This window comes from Polyodon spathula, chromosome 15 (assembly GCF_017654505.1).
Source record: "Polyodon spathula isolate WHYD16114869_AA chromosome 15, ASM1765450v1, whole genome shotgun sequence".
NCBI lineage: Eukaryota > Metazoa > Chordata > Actinopteri > Acipenseriformes > Polyodontidae > Polyodon > Polyodon spathula.
The window spans coordinates 24,795,444-24,819,513 of record NC_054548.1 but is presented as its reverse complement, the minus strand read 5'-3'; the positions used below and the strand labels follow the sequence as shown (position 1 = coordinate 24,819,513).

Here is a 24,070-nt window from a genome sequence, read left to right as displayed (position 1 = left end):
GATGCGTATTTTCACGTTCCCATTCGTCCACAGCACAGGAAATATCTCCGCTTCGCCTTTCCGTGCTGCCCTTCGGCCTCTCCCTAGCTCCACGTACATTTTCAAAGTGTGTAGACGCTTTCCGCGCCCCCTTGAGACTGCATGGGGTCAGAGTGATGAACTACCTCAACGACTGGTTGATCTGTTCCCAGTCGCGGGAGGGAACGGTGGTCCACACGGCGCTGGTGACGGAGAATCTAGTGAGGCTGGGCCTCACCATCAATGATGACAATAGTCAGGTGACGCCGGTGCAGTGCACAACGTATGTGGGGCTTCGGCTGGACTCCACTACGATGCGCGCATACCTGTCGGACGACAGGGTAGCAGCTCTCCAGCACCACCTCTCCCTGTTTCGACAGAGATCGAGGGTGCCCCTTATTTAGTTACAGAAGTTACTGGGTCTGATGGCGGCAGCGATATCAACCATCGAGCTGGGTGTATTGAGCATGCACCCGCTACAGGCATGGCTCAATGCTTTCTACTTACATCCCAAGCGCAACAGGCACCGTCAGCTGACAGTGTGTCTTGAGTGCGTGGTGGCCCTGCGCTGGTGGAGGATCCCCTCTTACCTGTGCCAAGGAGTCCGAATGGGAGTGGTCTACAACCACAGGGTGGTGATGATGGATGCCTCCAACTCAGGTTGGGGCATGGTCTGCGAAGGCAGAGGAGTCAGCGGGCCCTAGTTGGGCCGTTGGACATCCTTGCATATCAATATTCTGGAGCTGCAGGCGGTGTTCTTTACCCTCCAGCGTTTCCTACCTGTAGTGTGGAACAAGCATGTGTTGATCCGTACAGACAACACATCAGTGGTGGCGTATGTCAACCACCAGGGTGGCCTTCGGTCCCCGGGGTTACATCGCCTAGCCTTCAGGCTCCTGACTTGGGTACAATGGAACCTGCTATCCCTTCGGGCGACGCATGTTCCGGGCGTGGAAAATCGGGCGGCGGACCTCCTCTCGAGGGAGGGCCCGCATCCGTCGGAGTGGCGGGTCCACCCTCAGGTGGTGGAGCGCATTTGGGAATGGTTCGGGAAGGCACAGGTTGATCTCTTCGCCTTGGCAGAGACGACTCATTGCCCCCTATGGTACTCCCTCCATCGCTGCATCGGTCCACTCTGAGTCGACGCCCTAGCCCACGTATGGCCCAGAGAGCTCCTTTATGCTTTCCAACCTCTGCCATTGCTCCCGGCCTTTATCGAAAAGGTCCGGTCAGAGAAGGCGTCAGTTCTCCTAGTGGCCCCCAGGTGGCCCAGGAGAATCTGGTTCCTATTGCAGTGCACACTGTGACTGGAGGCCTGCCACCAACATGGGGGAAGGGACCCATGGAGATCCAGGTCAGGAGTCGCATCGTGTGCCATCTGCATCCAGGGCCTGGATTTCCTCCAGAAGAGGCTCCTCCAGTTCCAGTGGGGCCCTCCCTCACATTGACTATCCCTGGGGAGTCTTGTTGAAGATTAGAGGATTTAATTTTGCTCTGGACTCTTCAAGTCACATCTTAACCACGAGGTGCTATTTTAAAACCAGACAGTTCCCTTATAAAAATGTACCGCTGTTTTTTGAAGTTTTCCCCCATGCCTTGGTTATACTCTGCACCATAGTTTATCCTGGTTTTCCATGATTATTAATATGCTTTACAATACCTTGCTGGCCTTTACAGTGTTTATTAATGCTTTACCATGCTGTACTTGCTGTGCTTTTACTTTTATGGTAAACTTTTATAAGGGTAGACACACTCTGAAATAGCTGCTCATCGAAAATAAACACACTTGCATTCATTATAACACTAAAAAGTTACAAAAGCTTTTTAGTATTGATGCCCATGGCTTATAGTAACACTGAGACGGCACAGTACATACAGATCATATGACATCAAGAGCTACATTTGCAACAACTTCTTATCAAGTCAAAGCAGTAGATGCTCTTCCTGGGATGCACTCTGTTGCCAGGCACTTTATTTGTTTTTTGAAGCGCATGACTAAAAGTTGTATGGTCAGTTCAAATTTGTCTCAATAAAACTGTAACAAAAACTTGTTATATGCTGTGTCACATGCTAGCGACAACATGTAAATCCTTCAGAAACTCACCTGCTGATATTTAACATCCAACCAGATCCACTCACTATTGTTGTAAACTTAAATTATAGCCTATCAAAAAGCAGGTTAAAACAAGATGTTTGTGCTATGACAACAGCAAGCCAATGTTTTTGAAAGGTATAAGTGGAAGCCTGGGGTAATTTTACACAGGGAGCACGAGAAATAACTTCCTTCAGTTTCTTTGAGGTCCATTGTCATCTTCTAGGGACACTGTTTCAAAAACAAACCCCACAACTGATATGACAGGTTTTCTGGCAGGCGTTGGTGGCTCATTTGAAGACATGGGAGAGAGTTTTGACATAACCGGTTTGATAGTATCTAAGTGATATTATTAAATATCCCACCCTTGGCAGGTATTAACTGCCGTTCTCAGTGGTACAGTATGTTCCAAGGCAGTTGGTTCATCATGAACAGGGATCATTTTCAAAGCCAGAGGGTGTACAATCATCTTGGAAAAACAATTCTAGCATCACCCCGTATAAATGTTTACCTTGGTAAAAGCATAGTGAAACATGCTAAAACATGGGTAAGAATTGTCAATTGTGGTAAATGTATGGTGTAGAAAAAGTATGCAAAAACTGCAAAATTACTGTGCAGATGTATTGAGGTAAGCATGTACAATTACTACCTACTTTCTGTTTTTTAACCAGTTCTGTATAAAATTACATGTCCTCGACTGTATCCCTGCTGATTTTAATTTATGTAAAAGTCTTTCATGTGGGAGTCGAAAGACTTCTAAGCGTTGCCATGATCTACATTAGTTGTAACATCCTCTGAAGTAGGTTAGTTAAGCATGACCTCCTGTGTCAAAGTGCCCACCCCCTATGTATATATTATGTGTGCTGTTATTATTTATTTTTATTGTATTATGAGTTTATTTATATATGGCGGACGAAAAGCTGCCGCCATTATTTGTTATTGTTTTAGTTTTTAAACTACCTTGTGGGAATGTGTGACTGATCAGCTACATAATATAATTAGCTGACAATCATGCATCCATAGTGAACCCATGCAGAATGTGACCAAGGCGTAAACAAGATAATTAATAGCTAGTTAATCCCTCAGTCACCACTATAAAAACCTGCAGCTTTGGCTGCAAAGGCCAGAAGGAGGAGAGAATGAGCAAATGCTACTGACCAGCGGAAAAGGTACTCGCTACAAGAAAGCATATTAGTTAGTGTATGTTTTGTTTGGCCAATGCGCTCAGTTTCAGCACCTGTACCCATTTTGTTGTTGCACTTCTTCCTGGTCCGTGACGTCAGCATACAGCCACTCAAGCCCTCCTGATCACATATGGTGTCCTGTGTTTTATAAATCACAGTCTCCAAGTCAGACCAGGGAAGGACTGTGTTTTTTTAATTTGGTTTGGAAAATCTTTTTCTTAAAAAAAATTAATAATAATAATAATAATAATAATAATAATAATAATAATAATAATAATAATAATAATAATAATAACGTAGGCAAACACAGCAGAAGAAGGCAGCAGCAGCAGCCTCCCCAGCATCCAGGACCCAGGGAAGGACGAATACTTCTGCCTGGTGGAGACAATGAGTTGGTGTGGAGAGTGGCCATTCCATTATCAACTGCCCTAGGCCAGGAAAGGTGGAGAGACAGCCAGAAAGGAGCTAGGAGGCCTGCCTCAGCATTCTTGAGGCCGAGAACCTGTGCCTTGCCTGTGGGGAACAGGGCCACTGGGTCGTCGGCTGCCCCGACGACCACCTGTACCTTCCTATGGCTGGAGAAGGATTGCTTGCCACTCCTATCGTCACCTCCATGGAAGGGCTTCCTGTTCCTGCCTTCATCGCCAGGGGCTATGCTCCTCCGTAACCTCACAAGAGACCTCTGCTTCCACCACTAAAGGGAGAGCAGCAGGCCAAGAGTAAGGAGTCGGTGCGCCCAGAGGGGGGGATCCCGAGCATCCAGCTCCCAGAGGGGGAGGGGGGGGAGCCCAAGTATCCAGCGCCCAGAGGGGGGGGGCCCGAGCACCCAGCGCCCAGAGGGGCAGCCCGAGTATCCAGCGCCCAGAGGGGGAGCCCGAGCGTCCAGCACCCAGAGGGGGGGAGCCCGAATATCCAGCACCCAGAGAGGGGGAGCCCGAGCATCCAGCGCCCAGAGGGGGAGCCCGAGCATCCAGCGCCCAGAGGGGGAGCCCAAGCGTCCAGCGCCTGAAGGGGGGGAAGATGGTGCATCCACAGCCCAAGAAGGAGCCGCTCCCACCTCCACCAGCCGTGTGGTTTGTTTTGTACTGTGTTTCAGCATGGATGGGAAGCCCCATCCACATTAATAAACTTGTGCAGAAGGTGGCCATCTCCCGAATTAATTAAGTGGTCATCTGCATAAAAGCCTGCAGCTCTCTGTAGAGGGGTGCGAGTACAGAGGAGAAGTACGGGAGAGCAAGAGGAGAAAGGAAACTGAAAAAGAAAAACAAACACATTCTAGGAAGTGACAGCAACTGTCCAGCATGACCTAGGATTGTTTTATTGTTTGTGTTCGTGATTATTTTGTTTAAACTTTTATTTTACTCTGTGAGCAGTGTTTTTATGTTGAAATATTTGTTTTATTTTGTTTAAAAAAACAGCGCACACCGCGTCTTTTTGCCCTGCAGTACTGCCTCTGTTTCTTCCTGCTTCTGGCCTGACGTCACCACTCAGCCAACCCTGTCACAATAATGTTATAGTTTTAATTAAATGACAAAACAAGATTCTTACCTTGGATTCCATGCACGTCTCAAATTGGAAATGAAAGAACCACTCATTTTCATGTTTGTAAAATTGTATTGTAACAGGATAACTTAAAATGAACAACTTCACATGAAAAGTTTATCCCATGTGTGGCAGGGCAGAAGCCATACTGATGTAAATAGTGTGTGTATGTGTGTGTGTGTGGGGGGGGGGGGTGTAAGGTGTATGGCAGGGATGGGTTTACATCTGTATAAAAGAAGCTACATGTATAAAAGTGAAAGAGAAATCCTTTGCCTGCTGGAGGAAGTTTGATTCCTTTTATACATCTGGCCACTCCCCAATTAGCATAAATGACCTAATTGGGGAATGGCCACCCCTGTGATTGCTGGCAGGAATAGATTTAACCCCATCCCTGCCAACCTTATATTCCCACACACACTGTCTACAGCAGCTGGGCTTCAGCCTGCTGCATCATGTTTTGACCTCATATGTAGGGTGACTTTGCAATTGGAAGGGGAGAAAATTCGGGTAGAACTTAGATTACTGGACATGAACATCACTGTAATTAGAATGGAATAACTGGGTAATTACCAACGGTCCATAATCTTATACTGTAACTACATCTGCTTAGCTGATATAATTGCATGGTGACAGCATGACACATGTCTATGCAACAAGTCAGTAGACTTCTTATTTGGGTATGCTATATTGAGGTGTTCTGTGTCTTTTTGTATCATGTTTTTAATGCATGAGTTATAAGTGTGTTTGTTTTTGAAACTCAGAAGTGGCCAGATGAGACAAAGTATAGGAAGGTTAAGCTATACCTGGTGAACACTTATAATGGATTGAGGAACGATGTAAAGAGAAGCAGTGACAATGAGGAAAGGATGTTAGATCAGAGGGAGGAGAGAAGACTGCCACTCTGTATCTCCAGAATTGGTAAATAATGCCTTTTCTGTATTTCTACGACATGCTGTTAAAAAAAGTCTTGTTTCACTAAACTGTTGTCGTGAGCAGATTCATTGGGTCTAACCCACAAATAACACTCACCTAAGTAAGACACAGTTAACAGTAATTAATGTTAATGGCAATGTATGTCATGTAATCTAAAAGAGTTACTGTGACAAGGATGGCTTTGTGGTGACGTCAGGCCAGAGGCAGTACTGCAGGGCAAAAGACATGGCATGCGCCATTTTATTTTCAACAGAAAAATAAAATACAAGGTTTAACAAAAAAAACATACTTGCTCACAGAGCAAAACAAAAGTTTAAACAAAACAAATCATGAACACAAAGCACACTTCAGACTGGGCAGATTGCTATCACTGATCCTATGTTTTTTATTTTAATCTCTGTTTCTTTCGCCTCTCGTTCACGCTCGTTCCTCCTCTCGAACACCCGCCCCGAGTGCATAGAGCTGCAGGCTTGTATGCAGTTGACCATCTCCTAATTAGCAACAAATTAATCACTTAATTAATTTGGGAGATGGCCACCTTCTACACAAGGTTTTTAATGTGGGTGGGGCTAAATATAAAATATATTCTGAGTAATAATATAAAATAATATTATGAAAATAATAGTATTAAAAATGTCCCCTGCAAGGAAGAGCATGGTGTTGTATTATTCATACAAGAGAACATCTTTAAATAAATAAATAAATAAAACTGTGTCCACTCATGAATAAATGGGTTAGCTATAGACTGCAATGAGGCATATTTCCATAGATGAAAACATTATTTCTCAATACATTTTAAATCTAATTTAAAACTATAATAAATTAAGGGGATTTGAATCTGCTCTTGCTGAAATACAGGTGTATTAACGGTCTAATAATAGGGTATCCAATAGCAACCCACCTACAGATTTTTAAGTTCCCTTTGCAGTTGGCATAAAAACCCCTTGAGCTACAGTAGCTTTGCAGTTTTCCCATGCTTTTCTCACGGGTACCCTTGCCATGTCAATGTAATTTGCTTACTATGCCTTACTTATGATGATTAAGAATGCATATCTGTGCTTTACCATGCTTTCAACAACATAAGGGAGTGGAAAACAGTATAATGGAAAACTAGTGTCCTTGAAGGGGATACAGTGTCTGACATACTGCCTTTATATTCAACCTTTCTCTGCATGCTGATTCTGCTGCTGATTGATATCAAACAGTCAATCCCAGTGGCAGATAGAAATGTACAGTAATTTGAGGCTCAGGGAAGGTCCTAACACCTGTTGCAGGAAATGAATCTATAGTGTGGTGGCAAGATAAATGGGTCTCACCAAATCCAAAAAAAAAGTCTTAAAAATGCTCAATTTAATTAGCATTGGAAATGTCTGGGTTCCAAGGTAAGGAGAGCAACCAAACTGAAAAGACAGCGCTGGCCCTTTTTTATCGTTCTGTGGAATGTGTTGCCAGTAGTGAATAGTGTTCACATTGACAAATGACGCCAAAGGCGTTTCACTATGCCAAAGAGCAAGGATCATCAAACATCATTTTTATACACTTTTTCTGTATTATATTTGCAATCATTCTGAACAGTTTATACTGCAATTATTCAAATGTTGTGACTCGTGTCACTGTAAAAAGGAACAATCACAATGACTACAACATGAACAATGTACAAAGGGGGAAGTAAAAACACATGCAAATGAAATGGGTGTCAATTGCTCTTTAACATTGAGATCACATTTTATAACTAGAAGTATTAACATGAACTACAGTGATGAGATCATTATTCTAAAGAAGAAAAAACAACCCCCTTTGTTCAATTGTGTTAATGCTGAGATCACTTTACATGGCCGATTTCATAAATCTGGCGTTGTTATAATGCCTTTTATTCTTACCATTAGATTGCTTCAAGTACTGTATGATAGGTCAGTTCAGAGTTACAGAATATTATGGTCAAATGAATTTGGCTGAAGAGTAATTGTAAAATAAGCTCTTTAATTAGTGCCCACGTCAAAAACATACACTGCTGTGATGTTTTGTCTGATAAGCACATGAACAGAAACATATTTTGTCTATTTTAATGATATATATGTCAAGATCTGAGGAAAAAACGACTAGTTCATATAATTATATGTTCATAGATAAGATACAGTACTACATGTTGCAAAAAAAAAACTTGCAAAAAAGGGTTTATCATATATAGATAGAAGCTATTAGACTTGTACAGTACTTGTAAGATATGTTCTTAAAGATCTGCAGAACAAAGAAGAATACATTTTGTGTGTGTGGGTGTGTGTGTGTGTGTGTGTGTGTGTGTGTGTGTGTGTGTGTGTGTGTGTGTGTGTATATATATATATATATATATGGCTTGGAAAAATAACCACCTCTGAATGATAAACAGCATCACATGACCATGCATATATATAGCGTATACCATGGCTTGCATACTAATGAGCCGCTTCACGCTGAATAAATCACCATTACATTCTAAATTCCATGACAAACTGCCGTTTTATTTGTTATTAGTTACAAAACCACTGCCAAAAATGAGTGGCATTTCACTTATTTCCTTTAATATATTTGGGGATGAGAATCCACATAACTGGTACAACACCAACTTTCTGAGTGAAGACAGCAGTCCATCTGAAAAAAATTAAAAAATAAAATAAGTGCACGAGCAAGAATAGACACAACAGTTGATGAGGAACATATAAATGAAATAGAAGAAAACAATATTAAAAAAAAAAAAAAAAACAGCATAGACTGGTTAATGTACTTAAAGAAGAAAAAAAAATTGGACATTCATTTTATGGAAATAAATTTTAAAAAATCTTAACATAAAGGAACTGTATGCCCGTGCAAGAAGTTAAACTAAACCAGTATTCAGTCTCCAGTTTTATAACGCTTAGCTGGACTAAACACATATTTTAACAGTAGAAGTTCCTTTTCAATTCGAAGATGGCCACCAAACATTGTTATGGGATACACTCCTGCCTACTGGTAGATGTCACTGAGCTCCTATGTCAAAGCTGCCGATAGGCCCCCTTCCCCCAATGACGTCCTTGGTCCCGCCTCCCGAGGGTACTTAATCGTCACTCAGGGGAAGAAAATTCAGTCTCACAGTTAAGGTATAAAGCTGTGTTGCATGGACTTCTTATAACAAGCTACTATTCCCCTTAGTTTAAAAATTCGTAGGCTTTTTATTCTATTTCTGACTTTCAGCACCTGCTCGCTCCGCGTGTCAGGCTGCTTCTTTCTCTCTGTCCATCTTAGTACGGTAAGTATTCCTCTAAAGAATTGTGTGTGTTTTCACCCCTTCTTACTTCAGAGAGCGCTATTACTCCACAGGACCGCGCTTGCCTTGTTCCCGTTGTCGAGTTTTGCCCACCAGCCGCGGTTGGGCCTTGTTTTGATTGTAGCTGAACTATGATGACCGGGGATGGGGGGGGTCGGAGCAATGATTATTTGTAGTGATTGTTAGATTTAAATGATTAGAAATGGAACCAGCATCAAATATTTGAGCTAATTTTTCCTTTAAGTCTGTATTTCAAATAGGTTTGAAATAAATTTTGTTGTCACTGTAGCTGCTGTTCTGTCTCGATGGCAGCGTGCTATGTTATTCATTTTCAAAAGCGGAAACTCAGGAAAGAACAGAAATGTAGCACTCTGACTGAAACACTTTACAGCACGTTGATGCAGAGTCGTTATCGGCATGAGATGAGATGAGATGTTGGTGTGGTTAGTTGTGCGTACCATGTGAAAGATTTCTGTGAGTGTGCCTGGATAAAAACATACTTTTTTTTTTTTTTAACTGGCAAGCGAGCATTGACGTAACGTGTAACGTGGGGTTGTCTATCACAGGGCCTGATTACAACCGTCACGTCAGTGATAATAGGAAATAACTTTTAGTTTAAAGATATCCCTTAACAGCGGTTTACAAGAAATCTTAGCTTCACAACTCAACAAAAAAACAATTAAACTGAAATAAAATTAAAACTTTCCTTTAATTTCTGTGTTATTTTTTCACCAACAGCAACTACTTCCATTTGGGGAGAAAAGCTTGAACTCTAAATTTGGTCCCCTTCTGTCAGGTGACAGCTACCCAATTAACCAATTATCAGTAATAAGAGTTACACCCCAAACTACACAATACTCTCAGTTAAGAATAATAAATCTCAACACTCAAACTTTAACATTTCAAGTACAAATATATACTCAATAGCGGCACCTTCACTACACACAAAAAAAAAAAAATCAATCAGTGTAAGCTGTTTTTTAGTACAACTAACACGGTGTTTCATTCCTTAACTGTGAGTCTTTTAACCCCTCTTGTTCTCCTTTTTGGAAGGAAATCCACATACAATAAAGCTCTTTAGCTCAGTCCAATCCAATTTCTCAATCTATCTTTTAAAAAAATTAAGTTCGCTGGCAAGGTCTGCTTTAGAAGAGAACGTTCAGTAGCACAGTTCGTTCTAAAAAAAACAAGAAAATAAATAGCAGTTCTGTTGTAAGGGGAAAAAAAATTATTAAAAAATTAGTTTGCAGAAAATGTATTCTCCATCATGCTTCAGACCAAGCCTACTTGTCCCGCCCCTCATCCATATTGATTGGATAGATACAATATCTTCCCGCTGAAACTATTTTTTTTTCTTCCTTAAAAGGGCAGTGCTTAGTTTCAACCTATTACATAAGCTATAGTTTGACTGATGCTAAACTGTAAGATTGCACTGTCTACGAATTCAAGACAAATGCCGTCCCAGAGGCATTAAGCCCAGGACCGGGACTTGATCTTTACATTTCAGGACTGTCCCGCCCAATTAGGGACGGGTGGTTACCCTAAGCTGAACGCGTCCCTGTACTCACGTAGAGCGCTAGGCGCTCTGCGGTTGCTTTCGCCGGGCACGGCTATATACTCCTCACGAGGCTTCCCTCATTGTTGGGTTGAAACTTAAACCACCTTTGTGTAGGTCGCTCTAATCAATAGACAGAGTGCTTTCCCCCATCTGTCCTGTAATATTGAACTGTTTTTTGTATTTTAAAAACTGTTTTTATTACTGTGTTTGTAAGTCAATCGGCCACCGCAGCTTTGGCCCTGTCCCCCTGTTGTACGCTACGCGTTGCTCAGGCATGTGTCCATGCGGTCAGGGTAGGCACCGCGCACAGCTGCCCCAGTGTTTTTTAACACCGCGGTGCGTGAGACTCTGCCCGTGCTACTTCGGTACCACGGTGCGCGGGTGCTTATTGACTATGAACCCGCTGCGGCTTCGGCCCTGTGCCCCCTAGTGTACGCTACACGCTGCTCAGGTGTGTGACCACGTGGTCAGGGTAGACACTGTGCACAGCTGCCCCGGTGTTTTTTTAATACTGCGGTGAGTAAAACTCTGCCCGTGCTACTTTGGTACTACAGTGCGCACAGTGCTCATTGTCTCACTGTACCGATACAGGCTAGTGCGCCGGTACTGCACGGTACACGGTGCCTGGCGCTGCACGGTACTCAGTGTTTCTGTGCATGCAGTACTCAGTGCAAGTGGTATCTGATGCTGCACGGTAGACGTTGCACGCAGTGCACACAGTACTTGACCACATTAGACCTAGCGCAACAGTGCCTCATTGCCTCTACCTGTAGACGGTGCTCCACTCCGCTGTAGGCTATGCGCTGCCCCAGTCATGTGACTGCACATAGTCCAGGCTAGACACCCCTGTCCGGCCATTATGCTGTGTTACTCTTTTTCTGTTTAACAGCCTGCATCGCTTTGCGATTGCAGCCTACTTAAACCTCACAGCGCTCGCTTTTTGATGTTTCCTCTTCTGTTGCAGTTTAAAAGAAAGAGACGCGTGATCCTCCATCGGACCCTGGCTCTGCCGTGCTCCGCTGTAGAGTTGACTCTGCTGGACTCCCTCAGCCGCCTACTCGGCGCGCCGTTTTAATTGGGTGTGTACATATGTGTTTTCTTTACTGCCTTGCAGTTTAAAGAGAAAATGTCATATGGTTTCTACCGGAATCCAGCTTTGTTGCGTCCATTGTTGTGTTGCACACGTCGGCTTGGTCAGCCCGCCTGTATGTATGTGTGTTCGTTTCTTACTGCCGTGCAGTTAGAAATAAGTAATAATAAGTGGGATTCCTCCATGGGAACCCAGCTCTGCTGTGTCTCGCTGTTGAGTTGAATCCGCCAGCTTGTGTCACCCCGCCGTGGTGACTGTGCTTTTACACTCACAATTGCTGTTGTGTACATGTGTTTTTCCTTACAGCCTTGCAGTTTAAAGAGAAAACGTAGTGGCGTAAGTGGCTCTGCTGTGTTAGCGCTATTGAGTTGAATCCATCAGCTCTTTCAGCCCGCCTACTTGGCCCGCTGTCTACAAAACAAGACAGTCACACGCGCTGCCGTGATGGCCTGTGATTTCACACTCACAATTGTTGTTGTGTATATGTGTTTTTCTTTACTGCCTTGCAGTTGAAAAGAAAGTAGTGGCGTGACTCCTCTACAGGGACCCAGCTCTGCTGTGTTCCTGTTGTTGAGTTGAATACGTCAGCCTTTTCAGCCCGCCTACTCGGCGCGCTGTTTATAAAACAAAACGGAACAGACACATGTTCTGCCATGTTGACCTGTTATTTTACATTCACATTTGTTGTTGTGTATATGTGTTTTTCTTTACTGCCTTGCAGTTTGAAAAGAAAAAGTAGTAGCAGCGTGATTCCTCTACTGAGACCCACCTCTGCAGGGTCCCACTGTTGAGTTGAATCAGCAGGTTTATTTTAGTCCGCCTATTGGCGTGCTTGGTCACCCGTCTGGCATGGGGAATGTGTCACTTTGTTCCTGCAAAAAATACCGCAGCTCCTTGAGTCTGTGCTCCACTCTGGCATACACTATACGCTGCCACGTGGTGTGATTGCACGCGGCCCAGGACCAGGTTATCACCTCCCTGCATCATGGTGCAGCACCGTGCGCTCCCCTGTACTGCTCTCCTGATTGCATACTGCAGTCACTCAAGCTATGTATCCAGCCCAGTGTCTGCTATGCACTACCCCGGGTTGTGTTGACTTCACGTCCATGCCTCGATGCTTTGTGTTAATAACACTCTGTGTCCCCGATGCTCGGTGCACCAGTAGTGTATTTTACCTCACTCAGTGCCCTCGGTGTGTCTGCACCCTTGGGGCCTAAGTGCTTCAATACACGGCTGAGCCGTATGGTGGCTCGCTAGGCCGTTGGCTCCTTACCCCCGTGCGTTTCAAGTGCACGGGTGACACCCTCGCTCCCTTGCGGCGGCAAGTGATCAGGGTGATGGATTGCCTGTATGACTGGTTAATGTGCCCAGTCGCAGGAAGGAATGGTGCCCACACAGCTATTTCTGATGAAGCATCTGGTTGAGACTGGGTCTCCCCTTTAGGATGCTAGAGCCGATTAAAAGTAAGCTCACCTGTCGGACAACACAGCTCTCCAGCACCAACTTTCCCTGTTTCGACATGGATCGAGGGTGCCCCTTGTCTTGTGCTGTAGCAATATCAGCATCGGGATGGGTTTACCACGTATGCGCCCGCTGCAGGCGTGGCTCAATGCGTTCTGGTTGCATCCCAAATGCGACAGGCACCGTCGTCTGACAGTGTGTCTCGTGTATGGCAGCCCTGTGCTGGTGGAGGATCCCTCTCACCTGCGCCAAGGAGTCTGAATGGGGGTGGTTTACACCCACAGGGTAGTGACGACGGACGCCTCCAACTCGGGTTGGGGCGCGGTCTGCGAAGGCAGAGGAGTCAGCGGGCCCTGGTCAGGCCACAGGACGTCCCTGCATATCAACAAGTTGGAGCTGCAAGCGGTGTTCCTTGCCTTCCATGTGCTGACCCACACAGACAATACATCAGTGGTGGCTTATGTCAACCACCAGGGTGGCCTTCGGTCCCCGGGATTGCACCGCCTAGCCTTCAGGCTGCTGATTTGGGCCCAACAGAACTTGCTGTCCCTTCAGGCGACGCATGTTCCAGGCGTGGAAAATCGGGCGGCGGACCTCCTCTCGAGGGAGGGCCCGCATCCGTCGGAGTGGCGGCTCCACCCTCAGGTGGTGGAGCGCATTTGGGAATGGTTCGGGAAGGCGCAGGTCGATCTCTTTGCCTCAGCGGAGATGACACATTGCCCCCTATGGTACTCCCTCCACTTCTGTGACAGTCCACTCTGTGTAGATGCCCTAACCCACGTATGGCCCAGAGCGCTCCTTTACACGTTCTCGCCTTCTCCGACCTGAAAGTCAGGTCGGAGAAGGCGTCAGTTCTCCTCGTAGCCCCCAGGTGGTCCAGGAGAATCTGGTTTTCATCCCTGTGCCAGTTACTGAACAGCCCACCCTGGGAAATCCCGCTTCGCCGGGATTTTCTCAGTCAGGCGAGAGGCACACTTTGGCACCTGGAGCCGGGCAGGCTCCAGCTATGGGTCTGGCCCCTGAAAGGGACCGCTGGTCAGCCCTATGGCTTTCAGATGTGGTTGTGGGTACACCGCAGAATGCTAGGGCGCATTCCACTAGGTTACTGTATGCCTGTAAGTGGAGATGGTTTCAAGATTGGTGCCGTTCTAACGGTCATAATCCAATCTCCTGTCCCATACCTGCCATCTTGCAGTTTCTGCAAGATCTGCTTGAGGCTGGAAAGGCTTTGACATAGGAGCTCAGTGACATCTACAAGTAGGCAGGAGTGTATCCCATAACAATGTTTGGTGGCCATCTTCTCTTTCCGGGAACCAGGTTTATGGTAGGTAAACTAGCGTTTTAACATCTCTGCTGACAGCGAGTTTAAAACCAGCAGGAATGTATTCATGTCAGTCAGGAAAACTCTTAGAAAAGCAGGTAACGACAAGGCCAGACACGACCCGTCTAATTACCGGCCAGGATTTTAAACATCTGCAGGAAACTGAGGTACTGTCCCCTGACACCGCGGTCGGATTGGTACGTGAAGTCTGGTTCGATCGTCAACTTAATCTAGCAAGACTTGGACACAAGGGTGTCTGACAAATAACAAAAACATATTTTGAGATCCAAAAGAATGAAAACGTACTAGAATATGTGTAAACTTTATAGTTTATAGATCCGGCTTCAGTCTCTATCAGCTGCTCTCCTTACTTCCTTAGTGTAATTTGAAACTCCGCCCATCATCTAGTTTGTCCTCTAGTGAGATGGCACTTTTGATACAGAAATTCACAATAAACGAACATGTGCAGTTTATTTTTAATAAGTGAACAATTAAGTAAATAAAATTTGGGACTATATTACACTGCGGATATATACACAATAAAAGTTTCTGGTTTTGTCTTAATTTGAATGTGTTTTAATTATTTCTTATTATTTTTCTTCCCACAAATGACAGGTAGCCGTGTTATAAGTGGTATAAACCACTTCGGGCCGTGCGGTTCCAATGATTATTATTTGGTCGTCAGACCTGGATTAATAAAACCTGTTTCCAATTGGATTATAACTCTTTGTCTCTTTAACCATGCACTGTATCACTGCTGCACCTGTTTCCACTCAATCACTTTGCCTCAGGCACATAACACATTACCTACCTAATGTCTGTGGCATTTATCTGTAAAAAGTGCTGCAGGAAGAAAATCTTTAGTTTTTTCTGCTGCTACAGATCTGACATCTCCTGTAGTAATTAAAAAACAAAAGCAAAACTGTTGTTCCAGTTCTTAAATAGACCAAGTGTATGTACTGTGTAAACGTAGTGTGTACTTTGTGTAGTATCTTGTCATTATGCGTATTGTTGAAACCTGTAACCTGCTGCTGTACTAGGACGCCTTTAAAACCGAGCTACCTGAAGTTCATCTGGCCTTCCTACATGAAGAATTTTCTGATAATACAATCTGTAAAAATACACAACAGTATATATGTCACTTCGCCTTCTGGCAGTGGGCTGGACATGTAGCAAGAAGAACAGACCATCGCTGGACCAAAGAGACACTACACTGGATCCCAAGAGATATAAAGCAACCAAGAAGACCTCCAGGAAGATGGCAAGATGAAATTAGAAAACTATGCTGGAGCAACGTGGATGAGAGACGCAGCAGACAGGCTTTTGTGGAAGAATCTCGGGAAGGCCTTCAGCAGTGGATTGAAAAAGGCTGAAGATGATGAAGATGGTATATATATATATATATATATATATATATATATATATATATATATATATATATATATATATATATATATATATATATATATATATATTACTTCAATTTGGCACCACAGCATTTATTTTAAATTGATCAAAATGTCTGTGGCGCTTAAAAGAGGGTGGCCTTTATACGAGGGCGACCTTTATTAATAATACTACGATTTTCAAATGCTGCAATATTTTATTACATGATTTATGACATTTTAGAAGTATCGCAGGTGCTTATTTTCTGTAATACGGTAGCCTACCTGTCTGTAGCAACGTGTGTGGCTAACCTACTTTGACTACAGTACATTTATCGGCGACGGTTATCGAGAGCCTATTAGGTGGGAGTTGGAAGGTCAGGGGAGTAGTGTACCAGCAAATCAGGAGTGTGTATTGGATGTTAAGGGTGGGACAAGATGTGTGACGTAGATGTTTTTCTGCACCAAAAATTACCTCAGAATATCAGTTAGATTTCTGTAAAAACTACAATATATCCTGCTCTGTTATTTTTTTCTCACTGTAACTTCCTTGTTTGTAATTTCTCTGCAAGAGAAACGGAAACTAATTCTTCTCATAGATAGTAAGCACATTGTTTTTATTTTGTGGCATCAATACGAGGGCATCTTTAATACGAGGGCGGCGCCAAATTGAAGTAATACGGTGTGTGTGTGTGTGTGTGTGTGTGTGTGTGTGTGTGTGTGTGTGTGTGTGTGTATGTGTATATATATATATATATATATATATACTAAAACCTGTTCAAAACATCATTCACAATAATTCTTCACAAAGGATTATTGTATGCTCATCAGATACATCGTGCATCATGTTTTAATTTGAAATCTGCTGTGTTTGGTGAAAGAACATAAACTTCGGTTTCTTAGTGCCACCTACTGTTCATTTATAGAAAGGGCTGAATATTAAAGGACATGTGTGAGGATGCAGGTTTTTAAGGGCTATTCCCTACTGAGTGGGATGCATACCCAATATGAGGCCCCACAGTAATCAGGGTATGGCTCTCATTGCATTGCAGCTTATGCCATTAAGCCTAATTAGACACAGCATGTTCCTTTTGTACAGGAAACAAGGAATATAGGCTGACAGGAACATAGAATGGCTCAAACCTCTAAGCAAAGGGAATCTGAAATAATTTCCCTTTTGAAATAACAGGATCTGAACAAGGCATTCCACTTACCCAGGTAGGGCTCTGTAATGAGCATCCAGATTACTAACTTGAAAAGGGGTGCAGCAGTAGAGGCATCTGTGTCAGAAAGAAAAGTATCATCAGTAATAGCTTGTAGGATTTCTTCAGCACGAAGGCAAATTAAACTTGGCTTCTGTGCTCCAAAGGGGTGCCTTTTAGCTCACATCCCAGGAGATCAAACACGGTTCCATTTGTCAGCACCTTGGAGAACACATGCTTGGGCAGCTTCAGCACCACTAGTTGGATGTCTTAGTGGAGCAAAACCCAAATGTACAGCACTTTGGTCTTGTGACAGGCTGCCTAACTTTACATTAAATAGGGCGCTCACAACAAGACAACTGGCTTGGATGCCTCCCACTTGCACGTGACGAAACCAGCTAGTTGCAAGTCAGTGGTGCAGATGTGGGTGCCAGTATCATGGCTGACACATAAGGGACATATGGAAAACCATTTCTGGGATTGCTATGGACATTCTTCTGTAGCATTAAAACAGTTCCAGATAGTGCTTGGCCCCAATGATTGCACATTGGATCAAAATCACCACCAGCTTAATGACTCTGACCAGACTGAAACACCAGTTGCCCTCACCACTTTGTCTCAAAAGCCGGGTCTCTCTTCAATTCTCTGAGGTCAGCTGAGTGGTTAACAATATACACACGACAGCCTCATTTTCAAGTGTGATTCTTGGTTTGCATAGCGTGATCATTATTTTATATCGGGGGCTTTGTCCATTTATTTTAATTTTCACGAGTGATCCTAAAACCAGCCTTCCCTTGTACAAGGTGCGAGCACCTTTTTTGAGTGAAAGGTGTATGACGTATGGCTCGTTGATAGAAATAGCTTAATTTATTTGAAGTCTTCCCACTGCTGATGGGAATGAGAATGTAGAGATGGGAGCCCAGCTAACAAGATTTAAGTTTTTGCAGGTATCAGGCTTTTAAAGACTGTCACCCACACCTGTGAGCAGAAACTGACCCAAGACTGTCACAGCTACTGGAAGCAGGCTGATCTTTGGGATACAAATTGAACATTTATGAAACTGCAACAAATATTGTAATGACTGCACTGTATTTTAAAGAATATAAAGCCAGCTGAAATATTAAACAAATTGTTAAAACACACTTCAGAAAAAAATATATGTATAATGTACTCTGTATTAGTCTATGAGAATATTGTAGGATTCTATGTCCCTGTTTATTCTAGTATAACAGTAGAAAATATTATTAGTGAATGTGTAAGGTCTGAAAAGAGTTCTCCTCATATCAAAAAGTCAGGCTGACCTGCTGAAAGTTCCAAACCTCCCTTATCAGGCAAAAGCACCTTTTTTAATTAGACTCAGAACTTCAAACAATCCGATCCAGCGAGAACAGACTGGCAATGGTGGCTATGGCTATGGAGCACAGTTAATATGCCAGAAACAACTGAATTAAAAATAGGATTGTGGTTCTACTATAGTAAGAAAAAACAAAAGTATTTAAAGAAATAGAAAACTGTGAGATTTTAAAATAAGAAACTTAATATAATAACATGAGATCATGTCCAATTAGTTTCAGAAAAGGAGTCAATGGTACTTTTTTAAATATATTATTCACTTAAAAGATAAGGGTTGCAAAACAAACCAGATATTTAGATTTAATTCGGTCTGCTGACATATTGCAGTATATGGAGAAAAAGCTCTATAAAAGCTGAGGTAAAACCGCAGTCAAGTATCACTCGACTTGCTAACTACAAGTTGTGTGGTCCATGCTCTGAGGATCTCTGAATAAGCTGGTTGCTGTTTGGTCGTATTCAGAAGTCTGCCTTTGAAGACAGCTCTTGTTTTTATGTTGTATTCTACAACTACACTTACATATAGTGGAAGCTAAGAAAAATGTTGAATTTATATCTCATTTATATTGATGCATTTCTATAACGTATAGGAATTATATTGTAGCTTTGGAGAGTGATACAGTATATTGTATTTTTTATGATTTAGTGGTGGGCGTTTCAGCTTTTTGCATGGCTAGCTTATAATAACTATACTTGTATTGCTGTTTTGAAGTAGTAATGCTGTTAAACCTGTAAAGGCACTGGAAACGCCCAGATTGCCTATTAGCAGGGATCCAAAGTGCTTGCAACCACTCGATCCATTATTAAGCATGTAATAAATCGAAGTAGTACTAATACTGCTCTGATTCATTAAAACTTCAAATTAAATGAGTCTGTGTGATTTTCTTGATTATTTAAAAGTTGTTTGGATAGGTTGCAAGCACAGTGCATGAACAATTGACTACAGGAGTCCAAAACATCTCTGTCCTTCATAAACGTCTCCCCTGAGTCTAAGAGTGTGCAGACAGCAATAAAAGAAGTATGTGCAATCTGACATACTGCACTCCCAGTGAGGTATAATACTTCAAAAATGTTGTGCATATTCTCTTTCTGGTTTTAGTTATTATACATAAACGTGGTTTGAATGAAATGAAAAAATACTTATTTACAATGTATGGACATTTACAAAGCTGTCTCTTTTTGGTCTTGTATTCCTGGTGTCCTGAGCTGTGTACAGAGTGCTGCTACTTGTAGGGGAGCAGTAGCTTTTCAGTGTACCATCCTCTATACAATAGAGGGTTTGGTGTAGGCAAAAAGCTTAGTCAATGAAATGGCGCCATTCAGGTAAGGGGGAACTAACTGGTCGTGCTGTGCTTGGCTGCCTAGGGTCATCCCGGCTACAAGTGCTTGTGTGTCTCAGGACCCTAGCCATTGGGGTGGGTAGTGATTGATGCTTTTTCTTTTATGTGGTGTTATTGATAGCTATTGAAATGAGTTAATGATAATTGTTGATACAGTACCTGCTGAGGTATTATTTAAGGCTGCTAATCATGTCCTGTTCCTATATCCGCCTTTACGTGTATAATTGCTGAAAAACATTGGCATTGGAATTGGCTTATTTTTTTAACTGGGATGATCCTGTGACAACAATACACTGTTTCATTTTAAACAAACCTTTGGGTGTGGTGAACCCCTGTCTGCATGTGTGGTGAGAGTCCATCTGCTCTTCCAAATAAAGTAACTTTGTGCATAGAACTACTTTATTATTACCTGCCATTAACTAATAGCAGTAATTGAATAAGTTAATTAATACAATGGGTAGTATCTGTATTCATCTTCTGGTAGCAGGGCAGCTCCTCTGCCCTTTGCATCGCACTGGCCCCCTTGCTACACTCAACATACTTAATATGATTTAAAAAATATAAAATGGAGATTAGAATGCATTCCAAGCAACATTTCAATAATGGGTTTGTTTAGGGATATGAAAGCCGTGAGAAGTAAACTGACACACCTGAGTGAACAGTTTTTCAAGTTGAAAACAAAGCCTCTGACTAATAATACTGCGAAACAGACAACTCTGTTAAATAACACAACACCCCGTCTATTCGAATATGAGTCATAAAACTACAAGAGCTGAAAAACCGGTTCTGCCGCTCAAGGCACCAGCAGTTGTATCTTTTCATTCTAACCACATGCTGTGGAAATCATAAACAAATCCCTCCCCCCACCCCCACCTACACTTGAAGCACTTAGGTTATTATTTGAAAGCTTTGGAAAGGCTTGTCAACACAGGCAATCCATTTCTGACAATATACCTGCCTTACTGAGGAATGGTCGCTTAGATAGCAGAAGTGGCATAGCAGAGATGTATCGCAATTGTTCACTCCAGTTTGAATACAAGTTGTTCTGAGAACCCAGTAGCAGAGGTATATGTATAATATCCAGATCTGAAAGGAGATATAACTGCAGTGTACAAAAATGAAAAGTGTTTTTTTTTTGGATGTACACAAAAGGTTTAAATTATTTAAAAAAATGATTTATTTCAGGGTGTTTTTTGAGAAAAGCCCTTCTTCAGCTGTGTAGAAAGGAAAGTAAACACAGTGCACTAAACTAACTTGATATTTTGATTATGTCAGAATATAATGTTCATTCCAAGAGGAATAATATGTACAGTGCCTATAGAAAGTCTACACCACCTTTCAAAATGTTCACCTTTTGTTGCCTTATAGCCTGGAATTAAAATGCACTAAAATATATATTTTTTTTTTTATCTATACATTCTACCCCACAACTTCCAAGTGAAAAAATATTCTAGAAATTTGTAGAAAATTAATTAAAAATAAAAACTCCTTGTAATAGCAATCCTAAATTAGCTCAGGTGTAACCAATCGCCTTCAAAATCACACACCAAGTTAAGTGGCCTCCACCTGTGTTAAATTGTAGTGAGTCACACGATTTCAGGATAAATTCAGCAGTTCCTGTAGGTTCCCTCTGCTGGGTAGTGCACTTCAAAGCAAAGACTCAACCATGAGTATCAAGGCGCTTTAAAAATAACTCTGGGACAAAGTGGTTGAAAGGCACAGATCAGAGGATGGGTATAAAAATATCAAAGGCCTTAAATATCCCTTGGAGCACGGTCAAGACGATTATTAAGAAGTGGAAGGTGTATGGCACTGGATGACCGAAACTGATTAGAGAGGCTACCAAGAGGCCAATGACAACTTTGCAAGAGCTACAGGCTTTTATGGCCAAGACTGGTCAAAGTGTGCATGTGACAACAATATTCCAAGCACTTCACAAATGTGACCTGTATGGTAGGGTGGCAAGAAGGAAGCCATTACTCAAGAAAGCCCACCTTGAATCCTGTTTGAAGTATGCAAAAAAACACTGAGGAAATTCTGCAGCCATGTGGCAAAAAGTTTTGCGGTCTGCACAAAACCAACAGTACGCATCACCCAAAGAACACCATCCCTACTGTGAAGCATGGTGGTGGCAGCATCATGTTATGGGGATGTTTCTCATTGGCAGGGACTGGGGCACTTGACAGGATAGAAGGGAAAATGAATGGAGCAAAGTACAGAGAAGTCCTTGAGGAAAACCTGCTGCCCTCTGCAAGAAAGCTGAAACTGGGCCGGAAGTTTACCTTTCAGCAGGACAACGACCCAAAGCACACAGCCAAAGCTACACTGGAATGGCTAAGGAACAAAAAGGTAAATGTCCTTAAGTGGCCCAGTCAGAGCCCTGACCTAAATCCAATCGAAAATTTGTAGCATGACTTGAAGATTGCTGTCCATCAACAATCCCCAAGGAATTTGACAGGGATTGAACAGTTTTGTAAAGAAGAATGGTCAAATATTGTCAAATCTAGGTGTGCAAAGTTGGTAGAGACCTATCCCAACAGACTCACAGCTGTAATTGCTGCCAAAGGTGCTTCCACCAAGTATTAACTCAGGGTGGTGGAGACATATCCAATTATGATCTTTCAGTTTTGTATTTTTAATACATAATTTTTTTCTCAATAAAAACTTTTTTCCCTTAACAGATTGGAGTATGGTGTGTGAAAAAAGTTCAAGAGGGTGTAGACTTTCTATAGGCACTGTATATGTTTAATATGTATATATGCAGAGAATAATTGTAATAATATTGCATTACAGACACTGTTTAGAATTAGCCTTGGTACAATGCTGGCTACACAACACAACCAGAAGAATCGTCCTTGAGCAGCTAAAGCACTTTTGACAGTCACTTCTGAAGGGTTTACCTTGTAGGATTTTATACGGCTGTTTGTATTGTAAATGAAGGTATGTCATAATTCACTTCCCATGTCTTTCAGTCACATTTTATTTGGTTAAAAATAAAACTTTTGAATACAGTTTTTCAAGACTGTTATTCTTCTATCAAAACATTCTTAAAACATAAAATTAGGACTCACCAAATTAAGTTTATAGAGTTGAACAAAATGCAGTGAAAACAATGAATAAGTAAATGAGGTTTTGATAAGTATTTCATTGATATTAAAGCACCTGTTTACTTTACTTATATATATATATAAAGATAGCAGAGAGAGGGTTAGATTCCTCCCTGCCTAAGAACATGTGCAAATGCACATTGGTTTAGTTTAACGATATTTGTGTTATTTGTTTTATTGTTAATTATCCCTTGCACCTGGCTATCATTGTAAATTAGAGCCAAGTGCAGCGTATTTAAAGAAAGAAGCCAGAGTGACCAGGGTGGTTGCTGTGTGGAGGTCCCGGTTGATGGTGCTTTCAATCATTATTTTAAAAAAAAATAAAGAGCCTTTTGTTAGCTGGTGTAATAGGTAAACAGCTTAGCTGTTCCCTTTCAAGTCGAAAATAACCATCAAGGTATGGGACATTGCCGTCAGGCAGTAGGGATTGTCTGAGCTTTATAGCAAAGCTGCCGATAGGCCTCTGCGCGAGCTGACGTGTAAGCCCGCCCCCCTGGGAGCTTATTATACGCAGCAAGCGGAGACTCTCTTCCTCTTTTGTCTTCAGCATCGTTAATGGTAGGTACTAGAGCTTGGCAATGACTGTACTCATTAAGCTTAAGCTTGAGAAGCTGGTTTTTTACCCCTTCTCCGAGTTTATTTCAGTTACACTCTTTATTGGTATTTTTTGTTTATATAATTCTGTATATATAATTATATATTACTTTATATAATCCTTCACGCTTTGCTTCGGCATTGCGTTTTTGTTTATTCTCGTGGTCTTCGTCTTTTCTTATTAATATATTATTATAAATATTTAATTGTGTGTTTTTGGGTGTTCTGTATATATATATATATATATATATATTATTTTGTGTATATATATATATATATATATATATATATATATATATATATATATATATATATATATATATATATATTAGGATGCGTGTTGTTGGTTTGGCCATGTGTGCACTGCAGCCTCGGTCTTGCCTCTGGCTAGACTGCGTGTGTGTGGAGTCTGCTCTGCAGCCCTATATAAATCTTTTCACTGCTGTGTGTTTCCCCACCACGTGGTAGCTGTACGGCCTGCCCTACAGTCACTCCTACAGTCACTAAGCACTTGCTGAAACGTCCCAAAAAAAAATTCCCTTTTTTCACCATTCAGAAGACGACCACCAAATATATACTCCCTTAAGCAACAAGGTTAGTATTCACCAATAAG

The 24,070-nt window shown here is 42.2% G+C and overlaps 1 long non-coding RNA gene across 1 annotated transcript in view; it reads right to left on the bottom strand.

Annotated features, from left to right (window-relative positions):
- Window positions 1-8,357: 8,357 nt before the first annotated feature.
- Window positions 8,358-24,070, bottom strand: part of LOC121328035 — a 20,460-nt gene continuing 4,747 nt past the window's right edge. Inside the window, exons 2-4 of the long non-coding RNA XR_005951633.1 lie at window positions 17,079-17,144; window positions 15,291-15,373; window positions 8,358-8,397 (exon numbers count right to left, since the gene is read on the bottom strand). This is a non-coding gene — a long non-coding RNA (uncharacterized LOC121328035). The remainder of the gene's footprint in view (window positions 8,398-15,290; window positions 15,374-17,078; window positions 17,145-24,070) is intronic.